Source organism: Marmota flaviventris, chromosome 12 (assembly GCF_047511675.1).
Source record: "Marmota flaviventris isolate mMarFla1 chromosome 12, mMarFla1.hap1, whole genome shotgun sequence".
Taxonomy (NCBI): domain Eukaryota; kingdom Metazoa; phylum Chordata; class Mammalia; order Rodentia; family Sciuridae; genus Marmota; species Marmota flaviventris.
This window is the reverse complement of record NC_092509.1, coordinates 85,164,799-85,185,762: the sequence shown is the minus strand read 5'-3', so window position 1 is coordinate 85,185,762 and position 20,964 is coordinate 85,164,799.

The window sequence follows — 20,964 nt, the reverse complement described above, 5'->3', positions numbered from 1 at the left end:
TTTCAATTTTCTTATTCCCCCTTCCTTGAATTCTACCTGCCTACTCTCATTCTCTTTAGTGACTTCTTCCCTTCCCTTCTAATATCTTTCTTCCCAAGCATCAAATAAATTTATAAGAGTAAACAGTTACTCAGCAGTTAAACAGAACAAGAAGAAACATGAGCAGCATAAAAAAGCAAGGAAGAAAAGGAGTACAAACAATGAAGGACAGCCTAAATATTCAGGAGGACCTAGAGTCAGCAGAAAAATGGTCATATAAAGAACTCAAGGAATATCTTAGACAGATGGAATGGAATCTTAAAGAGGATACGAGACAGCAAATCCAAACAGTGAAAGAACACATTGAAAATGAATTACATAAACAGATAAAAGAAGAAGTTAAGCATCTTTATCAGGAGATAGAGATTATAAAAAAAATCAAACAATAATTCTAGAAATGAAGGAAACGATAAACCAAATTAAAAACTCAATTGAGAGTATCACTACCAGAGTGGAGCAAGTAGAAGCCAGAACGTAAGATAATGAAGACAAATATATCATCTTGAAAAGAGTCTAGCCAACTCAGAAAGGCTGGTAAAAAATCACGAGAAAAACATCCAAGAGATATGGGATAACATAAAAAAAACAAACTTACGAGTCATCCGGATAGAGGAAGGTACAGAGATTCAAACCAAGGGAATGAGTAACCTGCTGAATGAAATAATTACAGAAAACTTTCCAGAAATAAAAAAGGAAACGGATATACAAATTGTAGATGCATACAGGACACCGAGCACACAAAATCACAGTAGACCAACGCCAAGACACATTGCTATGAAGATATCCAATATACAGAACAAAGAGAAAATATTAAAAGCTACAAGAGAAAGGAGGCAGATTACATTCAGGGGTAAACCAATAAGGTTAACAACAGATTTTTCATCACAGACGCTGAAAGCGAGAAGATCTTGGAACAACGTATTTCAAACACTGAAAGACAATGGATGCCAACCAAGAATTCTGTATCCAGCAAAATTAAGCTTCAGGTATGACAATGAAATAAAAATCTTTCATGATAAACAAAAGCTAAAAGAATTTGCAGCCAGAAAACCAGCATTGCAAAGCATCTTGAGCAAAACACTACATGAGGAAGAAATGGAAAACAATAATCAAAACCATCAGTGGGAAGTGCCTCTGTAAAGACAGAGGGCGGGGGGAAAGCTAATCATGGAGAAACAAACTAAATTAAAAAAAAAAAGAAGATAAATAATCAAACATGGCTGGAAGTACAAACCATATATCAATAGTAACTCTAAACATTAATTGCTTAAACTCTCCAATAAAGCAACAACATAGGCTGGTAACATGGATTAAAAAAACAAATCCAACAATATGCTGCCTCCAGGAGACACATCGTATTGGAAAAGACATACACAGGCTGAAGGTGAAAGGTTGGGAAAAAATATACCACGCACACGGTCCTCGTAAGCAAGCAGGGGTGGCCATCCTCATATCGAATAAAATCGACTTCAAGACTAAGTTAATCAAAAGGGATAAGGAAGGACATTATATACTGTTAAAAGGAACCATTGACCAACAAGACATAACAATTATCAATATTTATGCACCAAATAATGGTGCTGCAACGTTCATAAAACAAATTCTCCTCAAGTTCAAGAATCAAATAGACCACAACACAATAATTATGGGTGACTTCAACACACCTCTCTCACCATTGGACAGATCCTCCAAACAAAAGTTGAATAAAGAAACTATAGAACTCAATATCACAATCAATAACCTAGACTTAACCGACATATATAGAATATATCAACCATCATCAAGTGGATATACTTTTTTCTCAGCAGCACATGGATCCTTCTCAAAAATAGACCATATATTATGCCATAGGGCAACCCTCAGTAAATATAAAGGGGTGGAGATAATCCCATGCATTTTATCTGATCATAATGGAATGAAACTGGAAATCAATGATAAAAGAAGGAAGGAAAAATCCTACATCACATGGAAAATGAACAATATGTTACTGAATGATCAATGGGTTACAGAAGACATAAAGGAGGAAATCAAAAAATTCTTAGAGATAAATGAAAATACAGACACAACATATCGGAATCTATGGGACACAATGAAAGCAGTTTTAAGAGGGAAATTCATCGCCTGGAGGTCATTCCTCAAAAAAAGGAAAAACCAACAAATAAATGAGCTCACACTTCATCTCAAAGCCCTAGAAAGGGAAGAGCAAAACAACATCAAATGTAGCAGAAGGCAAGAAATAATTAAAATCAGAGCGGAAATCAACGAAATTGAAACAAAAGAAACTATTGAAAAAATTAACAAAACTAAAAGTTGGTTCTTCGAAAAAATAAATAAGATCGACAGACCCTTAGCCATGCTAACGAAGAGAAGAAGAGAGAGAACTCAAATTACTAACATACGGGATGAAAAAGGCAACACAATAGATGCTACAGAAATACAGAAGACAATTAGAAATTATTTTGAAAACCTATATTCCAATAAAATAGAAGATAGTGAAGACATCGATAAATTTCTTAAGTCATATGATTTGCCCAGACTGAGTCAGGAGGATACTCACAACTTAAACAGGCCAATAACAATAGATGAAATAGAAGAAGCAATCAAAAGACTTCCAACCAAGAAAAGCCCAGGACCGGATGGGTATACAGCGGAGTTTTACAAAACCTTTAAGGAAGAATTAATACCAATACTTTTCAAGTTATTTCAGGAAATAGAAAAAGAGGGAGCTCTGCCAAATTCATTCTATGAGGCCAACATCACCCTGATTCCGAAACCAGACAAAGACACCTCAAAGAAAGAAAACTACAGACCAATATCTCTGATGAACCTAGATGCAAAAATCCTCAATAAAATTCTGGCAAATCGGATACAAAGGCACATCAAAAAAATTGTGCACCATGATCAAGTAGGATTCATCCCTGGGATGCAAGGATGGTTCAATATATGGAAATCAATAAATGTTATTCACCACATCAATAGACTTAAAGATAAGAACCATATGATCCTCTCAATAGACGCAGAAAAAGCATTCGACAAAGTACAGCATCCCTTTATGTTCAAAACTCTAGAAATACTAGGGATAACAGGAACTTACCTCGACATTGTAAAAGCTATCTATGCTAAACCTCAGTCTAGCATCATTCTGAATGGAGAAAAATTGAAGGCATTCCTTCTAAAATCTGGAACAAGACAGGGATGCCCTCTCTCACCACTTCTATTCAATATAGTTCTCGAAACACTGGCCAGAGCAATTAGACAGACGAAAGAAATTAAAGGCATAAAAATAGGAAAAGAAGAACTTAAATTATCACTATTTGCGGATGACATGATTCTATACCTAGAAGACCCAAAAGGGTCTACAAAAAAACTACTAGAACTAATAAATGAATTCAGCAAAGTGGCAGGATATAAAATCAACACGCATAAATCAAAGGCATTTCTGTATATCAGCGACAAAACTTCTGAAACGGAATGAGGAAAAACACTCCATTCACAATATCCTCAAAAAAAATAAAATACTTGGGAATCAACCTAACAAAAGAGGTGAAAGATTTATACAACGAAAACTACAGAACCCTAAAAAGAGAAGTAGAAGAAGATCTTAGAAGATAGAAAAATATACCCTGTTCAGGGATAGGCAGAACAACATAACATAACATCATCAAAATGGCAATATTACCAAAAGTTCTCTATAGGTTTAATGCAATGCCAATCAAAATCCCAATGGCATTTCTTGTAGAAATAGATAAAGCAATCATGAAATTCATATGGAAAAATAAAAGACCCAGAATAGCAAAAGCAATTCTAAGCAGGAAGTGTGAATCAGGCGGTATAGCGATACCAGATTTCAAACTATATTACAGAGCAATAGTAACAAAAACAGCATGGTATTGGTACCAAAACAGGCGGGTGGACCAATGGTACAGAATAGAGGACACAGAGACTAATCCACAAAGCTACAACTATCTTATATTTGATAAAGGAGCTAAAAGCATGCAATGGAGGAAGGATGGCATCTTCAACAAATGGTGTTGGGAAAACTGGAAATCCATATGCAACAAAATGAAACTGAATCCCCTCCTCTTGCCATGCACAAAAGTTAACTCAAAGTGGATCAAGGAGCTAGATATCAAATCAGAGACTCTGCGTCTGATAGAAGAAAAAGTTGGCTCCGATCTACATATTGTGGGGTCGGGCTCCAAATTCCTTAATAGGACACCCATAGCACAAGAGTTAAAAACAAGAATCAACAAATGGGACTTACTTAAACTGAAAAGTTTTTTCTCAGCAAGAGAAACAATAAGAGAGGTAAATAGGGAGCCTACATCATGGGAACAAATTTTTACTCCTCACACTTCAGATAGAGCCCTAATATCCAGAGTATACAAAGAACTCAAAAAATTAGACAATAAGATAACAAATAACCCAATCAACAAATGGGCCAAGGACCGGAACAGACACTTCTCAGAGGAGGACATACAATCAATCAACAAGTACATGAAAAAATGCTCACCATCTCTAGCAGTCAGAGAAATGCAAATCAAACCACCCTAAGATACCATCTCACTCCAGTAAGATTGGCAGCCATTATGAAGTCAAACAACAACAAGTGCTGGAGAGGATGCGGGGGAAAGGGTACTCTTGTACATTGCTGGTGGGACTGCAAACTGGTGCGGCCAATTTGGAAAGCAGTATGGAGATTCCTGGGAAAGCTGGGAATGGAACCACCATTTGACCCAGCTATTGCCCTTCTCTGACTATTCCCTGAAGACCTTAAAAGAGCGTACTACAGGGATACTGCCACATCGATGTTCATAGCAGCACAATTCACAATTGCTAGACTGTGGAACCAACCCAGATGCCCTTCAATAGATGAATGGATAAAAAAAAAATGTGGCATTTATACACCATGGAGTATTACGCAGCACTAAAAAATGACAAAATCATGGAATTTGCAGGGAAATGGATGGCACTAGAGCAGATTATGCTTAGTGAAGCTAGCCAATCCCTAAAAAACAAATACCAAATGTCTTCTTTGATATAATGAGAGCAACTAAGAACAGAGCAGGGAGGAAGAGCAGGAAGAAAAGATTAACATTAAACAGATACATGAGGTGGGAGGGAAAGGGAGAGAAAAGGGAAATTGCATGGTAATGGAGGGATACCCTCATTGTTATACAAAATTACATATAAGAGGTTGTGAGGGGAATGGGAAAATAAACAAGGAGAGAATTGAACTACAGTAGATGGGGTAGAGAGAGAAGATGGGAGGGGAGGGGAGGGGAGATAGTAGAGGATAGGAAAGGTAGCAGAATACAACAGTTATTAATAGGGCATTATGTAAAAATGTGGATGTGTAACCGATGTGATTCTGCAATCTGTATTTGGGGTAAAATTGGGAGTTCATAACCAACTTGAATCTAATGTATGAAATATGATATTTCAAGAGCTTTGTAATGTTTTGAACAACCAATAAAAAAAATTAAAAATAAAATATTTTATTTGTGGAACTCAAAAAGTAATCATGTATTGCTGGTTTTTGTGACTGGTATCTGTGTATGGATGGATTCTACTACTAAAGTCTCAGAAGACCAAACACAAGAAAGCTTTACTTTCACTCACAGTACATAATTTAGTCTCTAAATAAGTTAAATGTCCAGTAAATATTTTTACATTCAACAGATTTTAACTCCAACATAAAACTAAGCTACCAAATTATTGGCTGTCTGTACATTGACTATTATAGTTGAAGGAAACATATTTATGCTAACATTTCAGAAGGATAATAATGTTGTATTCATTTTCTATCCCTACAGGCAAGTCACACTAATGAAATAGTTTAGTTCCCCTGCTGTTCTCTTAGTCTTTTATAAATCTTCATTAATTTTAGGAGTTACAAATCAGGTCTTCATATTAGCATGTGATTTCAATATTATTCTGACACATTTAAAAAGCAAATCAATAAAATGTAAAGGTTTTCAAAGTTCATATGAAATGGAATACTCTAAGAAAGAGACAACAATCCCTTACCAAACAGGAAGTAATATATGTTATCAAAGAAGAAAGGAAATTGGGAGTCAGAAGGCCTGGGTTTTAGGAAATTGTCATAACTTGAGAATGCATTGAAGAGTTAAAAATCATATATACTTAGGTATCAAATGAATAGATTAAACTGTGATTGCCTACACCCATTCAAGTTCTCAATTATGAGAGACTATGGAATATAAGATGGTTAACCATGTTTTGACAATGCCTAACTCCAAAAAGAAAGGAATAATAGTTGACTTCTCTTCAATAGAGTGCCTGGCTTAAGAAGTACTCAACAAATACGTTATGAACAAATGAATTAGCTTAATAATAAATTAGGAATTTATTATTTGTCTCCTTTAATTTTTAAAGTTAAAATTTAGAATTCTATGAACTTGGATTTTTGCATAATGGATATGTTGCCACAGGACAACTAAGCTAAATTTCTCATTAAGGTAACTATAGACCAAATCTTTATGCTCAATGAATAAATGCCATTTTTAAAAGGGAAAAAATACTTACATCATGTATAAAGTCTTCAATTATGATTCATTTCTTCTGAGGTATTACCTGAATTATATTTAAACACACAAGACATTTTGTACAAAGAATAATCATGAAGAATAAATGAATATTTTTAATTCCAGAATTTCATATCAGAGAACACAAAACATCAGATTTCTAGTTAAAGTTAACATGTGTATTTCAATTCTTCATTTATTGTCTTCCTCGTTTATTGTCTACTGTTAATAATTGCAAACTAAATTTTCCTTTTGATGACAAATTTTAAAAGCTTTCTTTTTAGCAAGTGTTGCCATCTACTTTTCTTACTAAGGTGAAAGCTTCTTATTGAATTGTTTGAGCATGACTTTCCTGTTATCCCAGTGGATCTGGAAGCATGGCTGACACCAAGAATCAAAAATGGGGTTGTTGAAGAGATGGGGTGGGGGAAGAATCAAGGGAAGTTTATTTTTATTTTTTTACCGCATAATGTATACACATTTAAAACAAACTTGTATTGATCCCAAAATTTAGAGTCAAAACACTTCTGGTTAGACAGTTTCTATAAAATAAAATTAAAAGGGCATTATATACTAACTTCCTTGAGCTTGTGAGTAAATTAGTCAGTGTTTTACATTCTTTCATAAAATGCTAGTTCAGGTGCATCCCCAAGAAGAGACACAGAAAAGGCTTAGGGGAAAAATAAATATGTCATCCTCACAGGTTCTTGTGAGAGTAAGCACCTTGTGACATGCAGTGTGACACATGGGACAGACACCAGCATGGTCATGAGGCAGGAGACAGGAATGAAGGGAAGTTAGGTCAGTGCATTATTGGGATTTTTGCAGAAAGGCAAGGTAGGGCAGGGTGAACATTTTAGGACTAGGTAATTTGAAATTTTCTGGTGTGTTTTGTGGTTTTGTGCTATGGGACTGGCCATTATTTGCAAGGCACTGAGCACCGATATGATGAGGCCTCCTGGGGTGTGTAGGCCAAGGAGGTATAGCTCTCAATGGTTTAGTTTGCAATCAACAATAAGCTCCCAAATGGGCCTTGGTTAACTTTTAAGAATTAGCTAGTCTAGAGTAGATCTGTCTCACTCTACCAGAAAAAAAATTATTTTAAGATGTCAAAATATAATATACAATATATTTTAAAATATTTCCAATTATGTCAGCAATACTTTTAGGGGTTTGGTTCATCCTAATATCTGCTTTCTAACTTACATGAGTAACTACAGATAATTTGTTAGCACAATTATATTTGAAAATATTAGGGTGTGATACTCTGAGTATAAAATATTAATAATAATTTTAATGCACAATATTCCATTTGGGTTTTAATGGTATGTATGGATACAATAAATGATAGTTAAATAGATGTACAAGAGGTTTAAATTCTTTTCTTCTAGTAATTTGTGTTTAAACAGTTTAGTTTTTATTTTTTATTTTTTTGGTAACAGTTTATGTTCTCTGTCTTCAATTTAAAAACAGTTTGGTTTTTAATTTTCTCTAAATATAACATTATTATGGGATAATTAAGAAGTTGCAAAGTATAAATGCAGGAAAATGCAAAATCCTATAGAGTAAGTATCCTGTTTACTTTGGAAACAATAATTTTATTATTATTTTTTGAAGGTTTCAACTAAAGTTAAAGCTTCTTATTGAATTGATTATTTTGCTGAACACACGCTTTTTTGTTAAATAACAATATGGTACACTTAATATAGTTGGGATAATATTTGTCATCCTCTTGGGAAAAAGTACTGTACATTTCAAAATGAGTGCAGCATTTATGCATTATTTGTTAATAACAAGAAAATTAGTCCAGAGATAACATTTAAAAAAATAAGTTATTCCTTATTTATTAAAATAATGTTAAAAGTAATATGGTATAGTTCACACTACAAGAAAATTTTTTAAAAATAACTCTCTCTCTCTCTCTCTCTCTCTCTCTCTCTCTCTTTCTCACTCTCTTTCTCTCCCTCTCTCAGACATTATTTTAAAGAACATCCAGAAACTTTGAGTGGTTTAAGATATCATCTGTGTCTGCGAAGGTTATAGCATTTTTAAAAAGAAACTCGTGCTCTTTTTAGATTTTCATTGTTCATGTTCTTGGAATTCATTTCACCTGCATTTGATAACGTTTCTACAGGTAAAAGTTTTATAAATTAATGCATAAATAAATATCTTCAGTGAATATGTAATTAAATCAGGTTGTCTATTCAACAGAAAAAATCAAAATCAAAGAAATAAAGTTGAAATTTCTGATTTACAAATGCCTTTAATAAATAAAGATTATTGCTCAGTGGTGGAGTATTTGCCTAGCATGTGTGGGGCACTGGGTTCGATCCTCAGCATTGCATAAAAATGAAATGAAGATATTGTATCCACCTACAACTATTTTTTTTAAATTAAAAAAGTAAAAAAGAAATAATCTGCAAGAACTCCACAAACCATGATGTTTTAAGTAAAATTTCAGGTTGAAAATGTCCTGATTTTTCTGAGACAATGTAACTTTGTCACTGACCAAGTTGAATGATTATTTTGCTAAAGAGATGAAAGACACACCAGAAATATTTAATAATAACATTTTAGCAGAAGGAAATGAATAATTTTATTTAGTCTGAAGTTTAAAGTTTCATTTTTGTCTTTTACAAAGTCTTTGTAAAAAATGAATAGTATTTTAAGTGATTGTTTTATATACATATATTATGTATGTTCAATTCTTAGACATTGGGATTTTCTTTTATATTTAAATGCATTTTGACACACAAAAGTATATGATAAAATGCATAAAGCATGAAATGATTTTCTATATTTAGAATGTGAGGAGCATTCCATTGAACAATACAATAAAAAGCCTTTTCTCTCAAAGAGAATATTAATGTAACTGTTCTCTCTCACTCAGGTATGAACTGATTTATGCAACTAATATCAGGAGTAAAAGAAAATCAATATATTTAGCAATTAATTTGCTAGCAATTACTTTGCTAGTAACCTACATACTCCTCCTGCTCCTCTTTCTCTTCTCTCTTATCTTCCTTTTCGTTGTTCTCCTCTTCCCCACCCTCCTTTTCCTATTGTTCTTCTTCAACTTAATATAGATGCAATTAAATACACAGATTATGATATTATTATCTTGGTACAGGAGATTGAACCCAGGGGTGCTTTAACACTGAAACCTCCCTACTTACTTTTATTTTTAATTTTGAAAAAGAGTCTCCTAAATTGCTGAAGCTGGCCTCCAATTTACAATCCCCCTGCTTCAGTCTACCAATTCACTGGGATTATAGTTATGCACCACCCCACCAGGTACACATTGTAATATTTACTAGTGCAATGTAAACCATTTTACCAAATGTATCCACATTAACTTACCTTATTAACTTTTGATGCCATATTAAAAAACTTTGGTCCAATACATTGTATTTGCCTACCTGATAACTTCATAAAAATACAATTTTATACATTGTTCTGTTTTGTGACATCTTTTTTTTTAAACTTATGTAACAACTTTGAGTTTCATCCATGAATTAGTGTAATCATTTTTATTGCTGAGTAATGTTTCATTATATTGATAAAACATACTTTGTTAATCCACCTACTTGGTGAACATTTGGATTGTTTGAATGTTTATATGTTTTGAAAAAGCTATTGGGAAGTCTATTCTTATTTTTTGTGAAAACATGATATTTGTATGTTTGTAAGTTACAATATAATATTTTGATTCATGTATTCATTGGGTAGTGATCAACTCACAGTAATTTCTTTTTTAGAAAGAGAGAGAGAGAGAGAGAGAGAGAGAGAGAGAGAGAGAGAGAGAATTTTTTAATATTTATTTTTTAGTTTTCAGCAGACACAACATCTTTGTTTGTATGTGGTGCTGAGGATCGAACCCGGGCTGAATGCATGCCAGGTGAGCGTGCTACAGCTTGAGCCACATCCCCAGCCCAACTCACAGTAATTTGCATATCCACCACTTTAAACTTTTAGTATCTCATTATGGTTAATACATTCAAATTTCTCTCTTCTAATTTATATATATATATATATATATATATATATATATATATATATATATATATATATAAATAAAATTACTGTTAATTATATTGACCCCAATGTAGCATAGAATGCCAGAAATTATTTCTTCTATTACACAATAACATTCCATCTGCTGATAGATGTCTTTCTTCCTCCTCCCTCCTTGCTATGCTCCTGAGTCCCTGGAAACCACTATTCTATTCTCAACTTCTATAAGATCAACAGTTTTAGATTCCATTTATGAATGAGATCATGCAGTTTTTATCTTTTTGTTCCTGGCCTATTTATGTGGACAGAAAGAACACCATATGATCCATCAATCCCACTACTGGTTCTACACTCAAAGGAAAAATAATCAGTATGTCAAAAATACAATACCCTCTCATGCTTGTTGCAGCACCAATCACAATAGTTAGGCTGTAGAACCAGCTTAAATACGTAGCAATAAATGCTGGAAACTTTTGAGTGGATCAGCAACAGCATAAGCTCTGTTTAAATATGTTGGTGTATTTGACAATTGTTAGTTTGATACAGTGTCCCAATTTCTCTTCATCCTCACAAACACTTGATGGTGCCACCCATTTTATTTTATTTTATTTTTATTTTTTTTAAAGAGAGAGAGAGAATTTTAATATTTTTATTTTTTTGTTCTCAGCGGACACAACATCTTTGTTTGTATGTGGTACGGAGGATCGAACCCGGGCCGCACGCACGCCAGACCAGCATGCTACTGCTTGAGCCACATCCCCAGCCCAAACCCATTTTAGATTTTATCATTCCAGTGGTTCTTTAATATGTCAAAATGTAGCATTGTATTTTGAATGTAATTTCCCAGATAAATTATGATATTATGTTTATATATAGAGAAATATATAGATCATTTTATATATATATATAATATATATATAATATATATAATAATATAATATATAATAATATATAATATATAATATATAATATATAATAATATATAATATAATATATATATATATATATATATATATATATATATATATATATATATATAATCTGCCTTATGTGTATTCTTTATAATTCCTCTGCCCTATGTATATTCTTCTTTAAGTGTTTATTTTAAACTACATTGACTATTTTTAATTGGGTTATTTGTCTATCTTCTCATTATTGATTTTTATAATCACATACATATTAGTGCTGAACTGGCATATATAATAGTTCATTTGTCTACTTAATTCAGTTCTTTTGAAATTTGTTTCAAGTATTTGAAGCAGTCAGAAACATTATTGAGAATTGTTGTGTATTTTGGAAAATTCGATCTTTTTGTCATTATAAAATGCTTCTTGTTTTGAGTTGAATTGTGTACTTTGAAAAGTTCCCTTCAAGTCCTGACTCCTATTACCACAGAAGGTAACTTTACTGGGAAATAGAGTCTTTACAGAAAGAATCCACTAAAATGAGATCCTTATGGCAAGCCCTAGTCTAATAGAATAGATGCCCTTATAGAAAGGGGAAATCTGGGAACATAGAGACAAACATAAGGAAGGAAACGTGGAAGCACAGAACATATGTCCTTTGAAGACTGGAACTACACTGTCATGAGCCAAGGTATGTCAAAACGACCAGCAAATCATCATAAAATTAGGGAAAGGCAGATCCTTCCTTCTGGTTTTAAAAAAAAACAAACAAAAAACAGCCTTGTCAATATTCACATTTCGGACTTCCTTTTTTGGGAATTGTCATGTTCAAGGATGTCTATAATTATAGTTGGAGAGTACATCCAATCATAAATGGATGCATTCTGTTTTTTTTTTCTGCATGGAAATATGTAATCTTTATTCTTTCAAGAATAGCTATATGCCTACTTACCACCAAAAAAAAAAAAAAAAAAAAAAAAAAAAACAGAATAAATTAAATCTTAAATTTTTGTGACTAAATATCCATAATAGGAATCTCCTCAGGAGGTTTTTTCCTTCATTTCTCTTGTACCAGATTCTAAACTGGCATCAGTTTCAAATCCTTGCATTATAAATACAAGAAATTCCACTTTGTGAAAACCAGTTTCTTATAACAAATTAAGTGAGCATTCCTCATATGTCCATACCTTAATAAAACTCTGCCTACCTATGAAATAACAATATCAATTGCACTTATCTTATAGAATTTATAATATTTTTACTAATCCATTCTATCCTGATAGTAACTGTGTCACTATTTCAACAATTGCTCTGAGTTCCTCTACCTAATCCACTCTCTCCCATCCCTCATTGTTATATTTTATAAGCATTCCAAACTCACCTTTTCACTCATTAACATCTGACTCTTGATTTATTTTTATATTGTAATTTTTGTCTTCATTCCAAGGGAATTCAACATTCTTGCTAACCAACAATATAACAATCTGAACTCTCGGATCGCTAATAAAAGGTGATGTGATTCAAATATGTTCTTCTCTACATTTCATCAGCTATTACTGTCATAGCTGTACCCAGAAATTTGTCTCTAATTAGGAACATTCAAGCTCTAATGTCTATAAATGAGATGCCTCACTCTTTGAGAAGAGCATTTAATTCATATTGCTTCATGCTTTTCCACTCCCATGATAACTCTACTTTGCAAAGTAATATACTTTCCTTGAATTTAGGTGTCTCTGAACTCATTCAGCTTAGGATCCTTGGTCAATCTGAATGCATCCTTTTGAGGATCTACTAAATGTCTTTGGCTCTTTATCCGACTAGGATCCCTATAAGGCAAAATCCTATCCTCACCTTGGCTACTAAACGTTTTTCCTTTTCTTTACTGGGGTTAAACTCAGAGGCACTTTATCACTGAAATACATCCCCAGCATTTTTAATCTTTTTTTTTTTTTTTTTTGAGACAGGATATAAGTTGCCCAAACTGTCCTTGAACATGTGATTTTACTGCCTCAGCCTCTCCAGGTCACTGGGATCATAGGTGTGCACCACCACACTCAGTTTATTAATAGATTAATTATTACATTCATTTAGTTTTGCTAATTTCTTAAAATTTACATTGTTATTTTCATTGAAGTCAATCAAATTTAGAAAAATTTAGAAAAGTTGTCATTTTAATTCTCTTTTTTGGAATATAAAATGACTGATTTTAAAAATTGTTTCTTAAATATTATTTCTTAAGAAAGCTTTTCAATTTACAGTATGATGTTTTTTCAAATGTATTAGAATATCATGTCTTAAAGTAAAATTTATATATAATCTGTTATCATAGAAAAGTGCATGATATTTAGGATAAAAGACAATCTATCTGCATTGATGGTGCACTGACCTAACCATGCATTTTTAAATCAGTGGAATGTTGATACTTGATTGTCTTAAAACAGCATTGACCTTGTTCAGTTATAGGCAATAAGGTTCTTCCATATTCAGAGTCATTCTTGCCAAGTCACTCATTTTGTCCTGATTTTTCACCCTCTAGTTAACTATAAAATTGTGATTATTGACTGAGGCTCAGTTTTTGTGACATTTGAGATGAGTACTAAGAATATCTTACATTTAAGAAAATTCTTCTACAAAGTCTGCATTGTTTTTCAAATCAGAAATGGCAGATCCCTGTCTTTATTACTCAATCATTTTGAATTTATATTATTTATGCAGGGCCCTCCACTAAACCACCATTTGTGTGATCATAAACTTTCTATCTTCAGTGTACATTCTGCTCTTTGCTTTGTGGATATACTCAACATTTTCAGGTCCCTTACAATAATTATAATGCCTGTGGATGAATTCAGAATCTAAGTACTTCCTAAAAATCTCTGACAAGATTTACAAATGCTACAAGTTCTTTATTTTCCTTATAAACCCATATAAGTAAATATGTGTCAGCCTCTTGGTCATACAATATAGTCATCAATGGATGTGAGCATATATTATGCAGGCTGGGCACATATACAATCTTTATGATCCATTCTCTTTTAAAATATATGCTAGTTGTCAGTACACATGGTGGTGTGTATCCAATTGGACATTAAATGTGCAATATCTGAACTTTAAATAATAATTTAAATAATATTTTAATAATAGTTACCTCTAATGTAATGTTAAGCTATTATGATTTCAAGATTTGATCTGTTACCACCCTTAGTATTATCTTAATCATCTACCCATGAGTTAAGAAGTTTCTTCCATTGTATTTCCCTTTGCATGAGTCATATTCTCCTTTTTTTTTTTTTCTTTTTGAGACACTGACATTTGGTATGCTGCTAGATACCTTTCACATCTGTGCTGTCTTTACATCCTGGTTAGTCCTAATTCATTCTCCTTTGCCAACCAGCAGGCAAATAAGTTCTTCAAACACTTTGAAACTGAATCTACTTGAGGTCTGATGTAATATAACTTATCATATTCCCTTTCAGAAAATCTTAATTAATCACTGATGCAAAAATTTGAATTGATATTCAAGCTTTGAATGAAGCAGGTGAATTTCATTTATGATTCTTCATGATTAAGATATTTTTAGTGGTAATTATGTGCTAGGTGTTGTTTTAAACATTTGAGTAATGTATTTATTTAATCCTCAAAGGATTAAATGCAAATATAAATTTGTTTTATAAGTACATAAATTATGTCAAATATTTAAAAATAAAACTATCAGACTTTTGAATCTTCAGCCCATTGAAAGAGAATTGCAGGCTCTTCCATTTGAATTCCATATGCAAGGGTAGTCTACAAAAGTGTCATAGTGACATTGATCCCTAAGACCTTTAAAAAGTAAGTGAATGGGCTCCTTAGTGTCCTCCCATTCTCCTATATCACCACATATTATTTTCATTTTGCCATTTCCTCTGTAAGACACACACACACACACACACACACACACACACACACACACGTTTTCCAGAGTGTTAAATATTCAGAAATATATTAAAACTGAGAAAGAAATATATCCAAATTAATAAATATGAATGCATTAAATGTCAAAAATACCTGATGATCAACAAACTTGATAAATATTGAATTGAAATACATGTCTTATAGTCAGTCTATAGTCTTTTTTATTAAAATATACTTATCAGTTATAAAGTATACATGTGCTTTTATAACTAATTGTTACTGTAGTGATTTTATGTATATTTGGAAATTCATATAAAATTCATGACATGTGTTTGAATAATAAATATATATTGTTATTCACATTAATTTCATTTACCATAAAAATAGAATTGTGAAGAAAATTGAGAACTAGGAAGCAATATTCCTCATTACAGAAGCAACAATTGCAGTACATCACCAAATAACCTAATTTTTCCTAGTTTCTTTGTATCTAAAAACCTTATTATGATTGTTTCTCATATATTCCTCATTCACTCAATTTTTGGATGTGCATAAATTTGCTAGACATTCCATTTCCAGTCCAGCAGTGGAAAAGAAATATATCAACTTATTGACAATCAAATCCCACAGCTAATATGGTTGCACAAGGCATTTGAAAATAACTGTCATTCTGCAACCAAGAAATATATGTTAGTACTCGGAAACAAAGCTGCTATTTGACTTAGAAAATTTAGTCATCAAATTTAAATCATCACAAGATTTTAAACTTATAACTAAAATGATCAGATACTCAATGTGAAAAATTTTCACACACTGGAAGGCTATTATTATAAACGAAGGTGTTAATTTCAAATAATAGCAAAGGAATGTTGTCGATGTACTAAGGAAAAATGAAACACTATAAAGTGTTTTTAGTATGTCTAAGAACACTTTAAGTAACTTTAAGTTAATTATAACAGTTTTTAATACCATAATGAGATACTCTGTATATAAAAACACAAACCCATAAGGCTAAATAAAACTGAGAAAGAATTGTAAAAATAGCAGGGAATTGCATTTTGCCAATTAAGAAAATAAGAGGCAGATCTCTTGGAGTGCTGACATCAGCACCGGTTCCTTTGTGAGCCCTAGATTGAATGGGATGGAGACGTATTTGTGCAACAACAAAAACTAAATCAGAAATGCTTTTGCATAGAACTATTTTCATTCAATATTCTGAATTTTCTTCTATCTGCCTTCCCCTATATTCCCTATCTTTTTAATGTAATAATTTATTGAGTGTCTTTATGATAAGGCAAGGCAAATTCCCAATATGGAGATACATGTATTCATATACACATATGCTATTAAATATGATTGTAATATGCAATGTAGTATAAGAAGGGACGTCCTTGGTTATAACCTTGTACTTGGAAAGGAAGCAGAAAACATCACATGGATTATTAAAAAAAACTGTCCAAAGGAAAATGGAATATGTGTATTCTTAAAAGAGACAAATTAAAAAAAAATATTGAACAACTAAGAAATGACTAAATATATGTGCTGAGTTATAATTTATTTTCTCTTCTTAGGTCTTAATGTATATTCATTACATTTCACATGGCATATTAAATTGCAATAATAGTTACCTCTAATGTAATAGTTACAGTCTAATTTAATGTAGGGCATGATTTAACGTGGGACATGTTACATCAGAAAAGAGGAAACTTAACTTGCTGGCTGCTACCCACTTCCCAGTCCTGGAGCCACATGTGGCTAAGAGAGCACCTAGCGATTAGCCAGAGGGCATTGTGGTGGGTTGTGATGAAGAATCCGACCACCTCTAGGATAGGCTCAGAACCCTTTTGCCCTCAAGGACAGCTCCTCTCTCCCATTACTGCCTGTAGGATGGGTGTAGATGTAAATTCTCCCCACCCTGTGACCTTTATCCTGATTGGCTCCTGTACATTATATTAGCTGTGTATGTTTTCTCATTAAAGGAGATCCTGCTTTGACAGTTCTCCCTGGAGCGTCTGATTGTCCTCGAGGGAGGCAGGGCTGGGTGTGGGCGGTCAGTTGACCTTTACCTTTCTTGGCCTGTCCTGGTCGGGGCGTGCTCCCCGAATCTCTCCCACAGGTCAGGAGGGAATGGGGGGCTAAAAACCCCGACAATGTAACATTATGATTCTGCCATTCTAACTACAATGTATATGTTGTATATATAAATTTCTCTTAAAGAACAGAAGTAAAATTGTTTTAACACCACTTATTTGTTTTTCCTGTTTTGATGCAATTTGTGACTTTTGATGGGTTCTTGTTGTGAGATTAAATGATATGTTCATCCCAAAGACAAGAGAGAATGAGAAAAATAGTTTCTACAATTGCAAATCATCTTTGGTAAGGAAGTATAGAAATTATAGCAATTATCATTATTTAAAACATCTTGGTTGCATAATATATATTGAAACACATTCATTATATAAGGAAAACAAGAGGCTCGCTTTACTGAAGAGAATTAATACAAATGTAACCATAAAACGTCAACTTTTTTTGCACATATTACACCAGGGGAAGTGCTTATGGTGGTATTTCATTTTACTTGAATATTTAGTGTCTAATGAATTATGAATAGTAATGTAGTCTGACTTCCTTATAGAAATAACAAATAGTATAATAACTATTAATAATATATAATTGAGATTATATAGTCAACTCCTCATTAGATTATTTTAAGCAAATGTATAAAATTTAAATAACAGAAGTCTTATGGCTACATAAATGCAATATTAAACTTTAGTAACATCTCCAATTAGTCATGATAATGCAAAAACTAACACTTTCCAGTGATACTCAATATGAACTGCTTCAGTGAAAAACACTCCCTGCTCCAAAAAAAAAAAAAAAAAGAATTAAAGTATGTTGTACTTTGATTTATATTTCAGAAAATAAGACCACAGTTCTTAATCATCAGCTAATCTTCCTTAATAGAGCAATGAAGATTTAACACACAGATTAGGATTAAATGACACTGCACTGCATATTAGGTCTTTAGAGCTCTCTGAAGTAATAAAACAATGGACAGGAAAACTCTTCCAGTGGACATTGTTTTAACAATAGATTGGGATCCAGACTTGAAAAAGATGGTTCACATTCTGGAATGGCACAGTCATATATCAGATTATAAATGCATGAATACACACATATGTACACACATTGTTATCTATTTTTCATAGTAATTTAGTACATGTTGCTGAGAATAAATGTATTTGATAGATCAATTTAAGTTTGTGTAGTTAGTTTATTATTACTCTATATTACTTGTTTATTGGAATTTTTCAGGTTCATGGATGGTATTCAGGAAAAACATATTGCTAATAACAATTAATGCTTAAAACTTAAAAACCACTTGGCTTATAGATAATGTTTTGCTGTTACCTTGGCAAAAGGTTGGAGCAGGGGCAGGTTCTTGATAAGGGTGGATAAAGGGCTCTGAAGGAATTAACACTTCAATCCCTCAGGGGACAGTCTCCAATTTACCAGACTCACTCATAATTGGCCTCCTTGATCCTACCTGACTCTATCTATAGTGACTGCCTGTCTAATTCTGGCTACAATACCTAACTTAGTACACTTTGATCTACCCATCTCATTGCTCCCTCCCTTCTAATTTTCCCAGCCTCTGGTAACCATCATTCTAATCTCAACTCTAAGTTCAAATGTTTAAGTTCCATATATGAGTTAATTCATGTGGCATTTATTTTTCTGTGCTTGGATTATTTCACTACACATAATGATCTCTGTTTCTACCTATGTTGTTGTAAATGACAGGATTTCACTCTTTCGCAATGTAATGAAAGCATTCCACAGCATATCTGTACCACAATTTCTCCATCTAGTCTTGAGTTGGTGGACATTTAGTTTTTTTTTTTTTTTTCCTGCTTGTCTAATGTGAAGAGGAAAATGGTGAACACAAGATTGAAGATATCTCTTGTTCACCACTGATTTACTGATTTTATTTCCTTTAGATATATACCCAGTAGAGAGAATGCTGAATCACATTGTAGTCCTATTATTAATTTTTATTAAACTTCACATTTCCATAATGATTGTACTAACCACATTCCCACAAAAGTATGCAAATGTTCCATTTTCTTACATCCTCACAAAACATGTTAGTCTACTTGATAGCCATTCTTTCTGAGGTAAGATGATATCTCATTGTGGTTTTAATCTGCATTTCTCAGATGAAAAGTGAGGTTGAATACTTTTTCATATGCTTGTTGGCCATTTGTATGTATTCTTTGGAGATATTCTATTTAGGTAGGTCTATTGCCTATTTTTTAATTAAGATAGTAGTAGTAGTAGTAGTAGTAGTAGTAGTAGTAGTAGTACTAGTAGTATTACTATTTAATGTTTGGTGTTAATTCTATATTCTTGTCAAATGTACAGATTTCAAATATCCTCTCCTATTCTGTAGGTTATCTTTGAACTCTGGCGATTGTTTCCAAAGCATTTCCCCATATTTTCTTCTAGTCATTTTCATAGGTTCCAGACTTACTTTTACATCTTTCATACATTTTGAGTTGATTTTTTAACTGGTGAGAAATAGGGATTTATTTTTCATTCTTTTGCATGTGGATATCCAATTTTTGTAGCACCATTTATTGAAAAGACTGACTTTCTCTCATAAATGTGTCTAGCATCTTTGTAGAAAATCAATTGACTATGCACAAATAGATTTACTTTAGGCTCTCTATTCTTTTCCATTGGCCTGGATTCCGTTTTTGAGGCTAATACTATGTATTTTGGTAAATTTAGTCTTGTTCTTTATTTTGTAATTAGGTAACATAATGCTCCTACTTTATTCTTTTTGCTCAAGATTTATTTGGCCATATTTTCATGTCTTCATACAAATTGGAGAAAATTTTTTTAATAGTGTGTCATCTATATTTTTGATAAGGATTGGATTTACTCTGTAGATTATTTTGGGTAGTATGCCAATTTAACAATATCAAACATCCATGAACATGGGATATCTTTCCATTGGCTTGGGAGTGTGGTGACCTGTACAATTTCTTTCATTAATATTTCATAGTTTTTTTGTGTAGACACCTTTTCCCCCTTTACTTAAAACTCTTCCTAGGCATTTTAGTTACCTTTTAACATTTTTTTTTTCAAATGAGGCTGCTTTCATGATTTCTATTTTATATAACTAGTTAGCTAATATTGTTTAGGAACACTACTGATTTCTGCATGTTGGTTTTGTATATTGCAACTTTTCTGAATTCATTTATGAATTCCAAGATTTTTTTGTGAAATTTTGGGGAGTTTTATATGTAAAATCATGTTGTCTGCAAAAGGTGACAGTTTGACTCCCTCTTTTCCAACTTAGATACCCATTATTTCTGTCCTTTATCTTTTTGCTCTGGCTATAAATTCCAATTGTATACTTAGTAAAAGTGGTAGGAATGATCCAAATCTTAGTTAAAATTTTTTTAGCTTTTCCATATTCAATATGATGTTAGTTATTTGTTTACTATACCTGGCCTTTATTATATTGAATTCCTTCTATGCCTAATTCTTTTAGA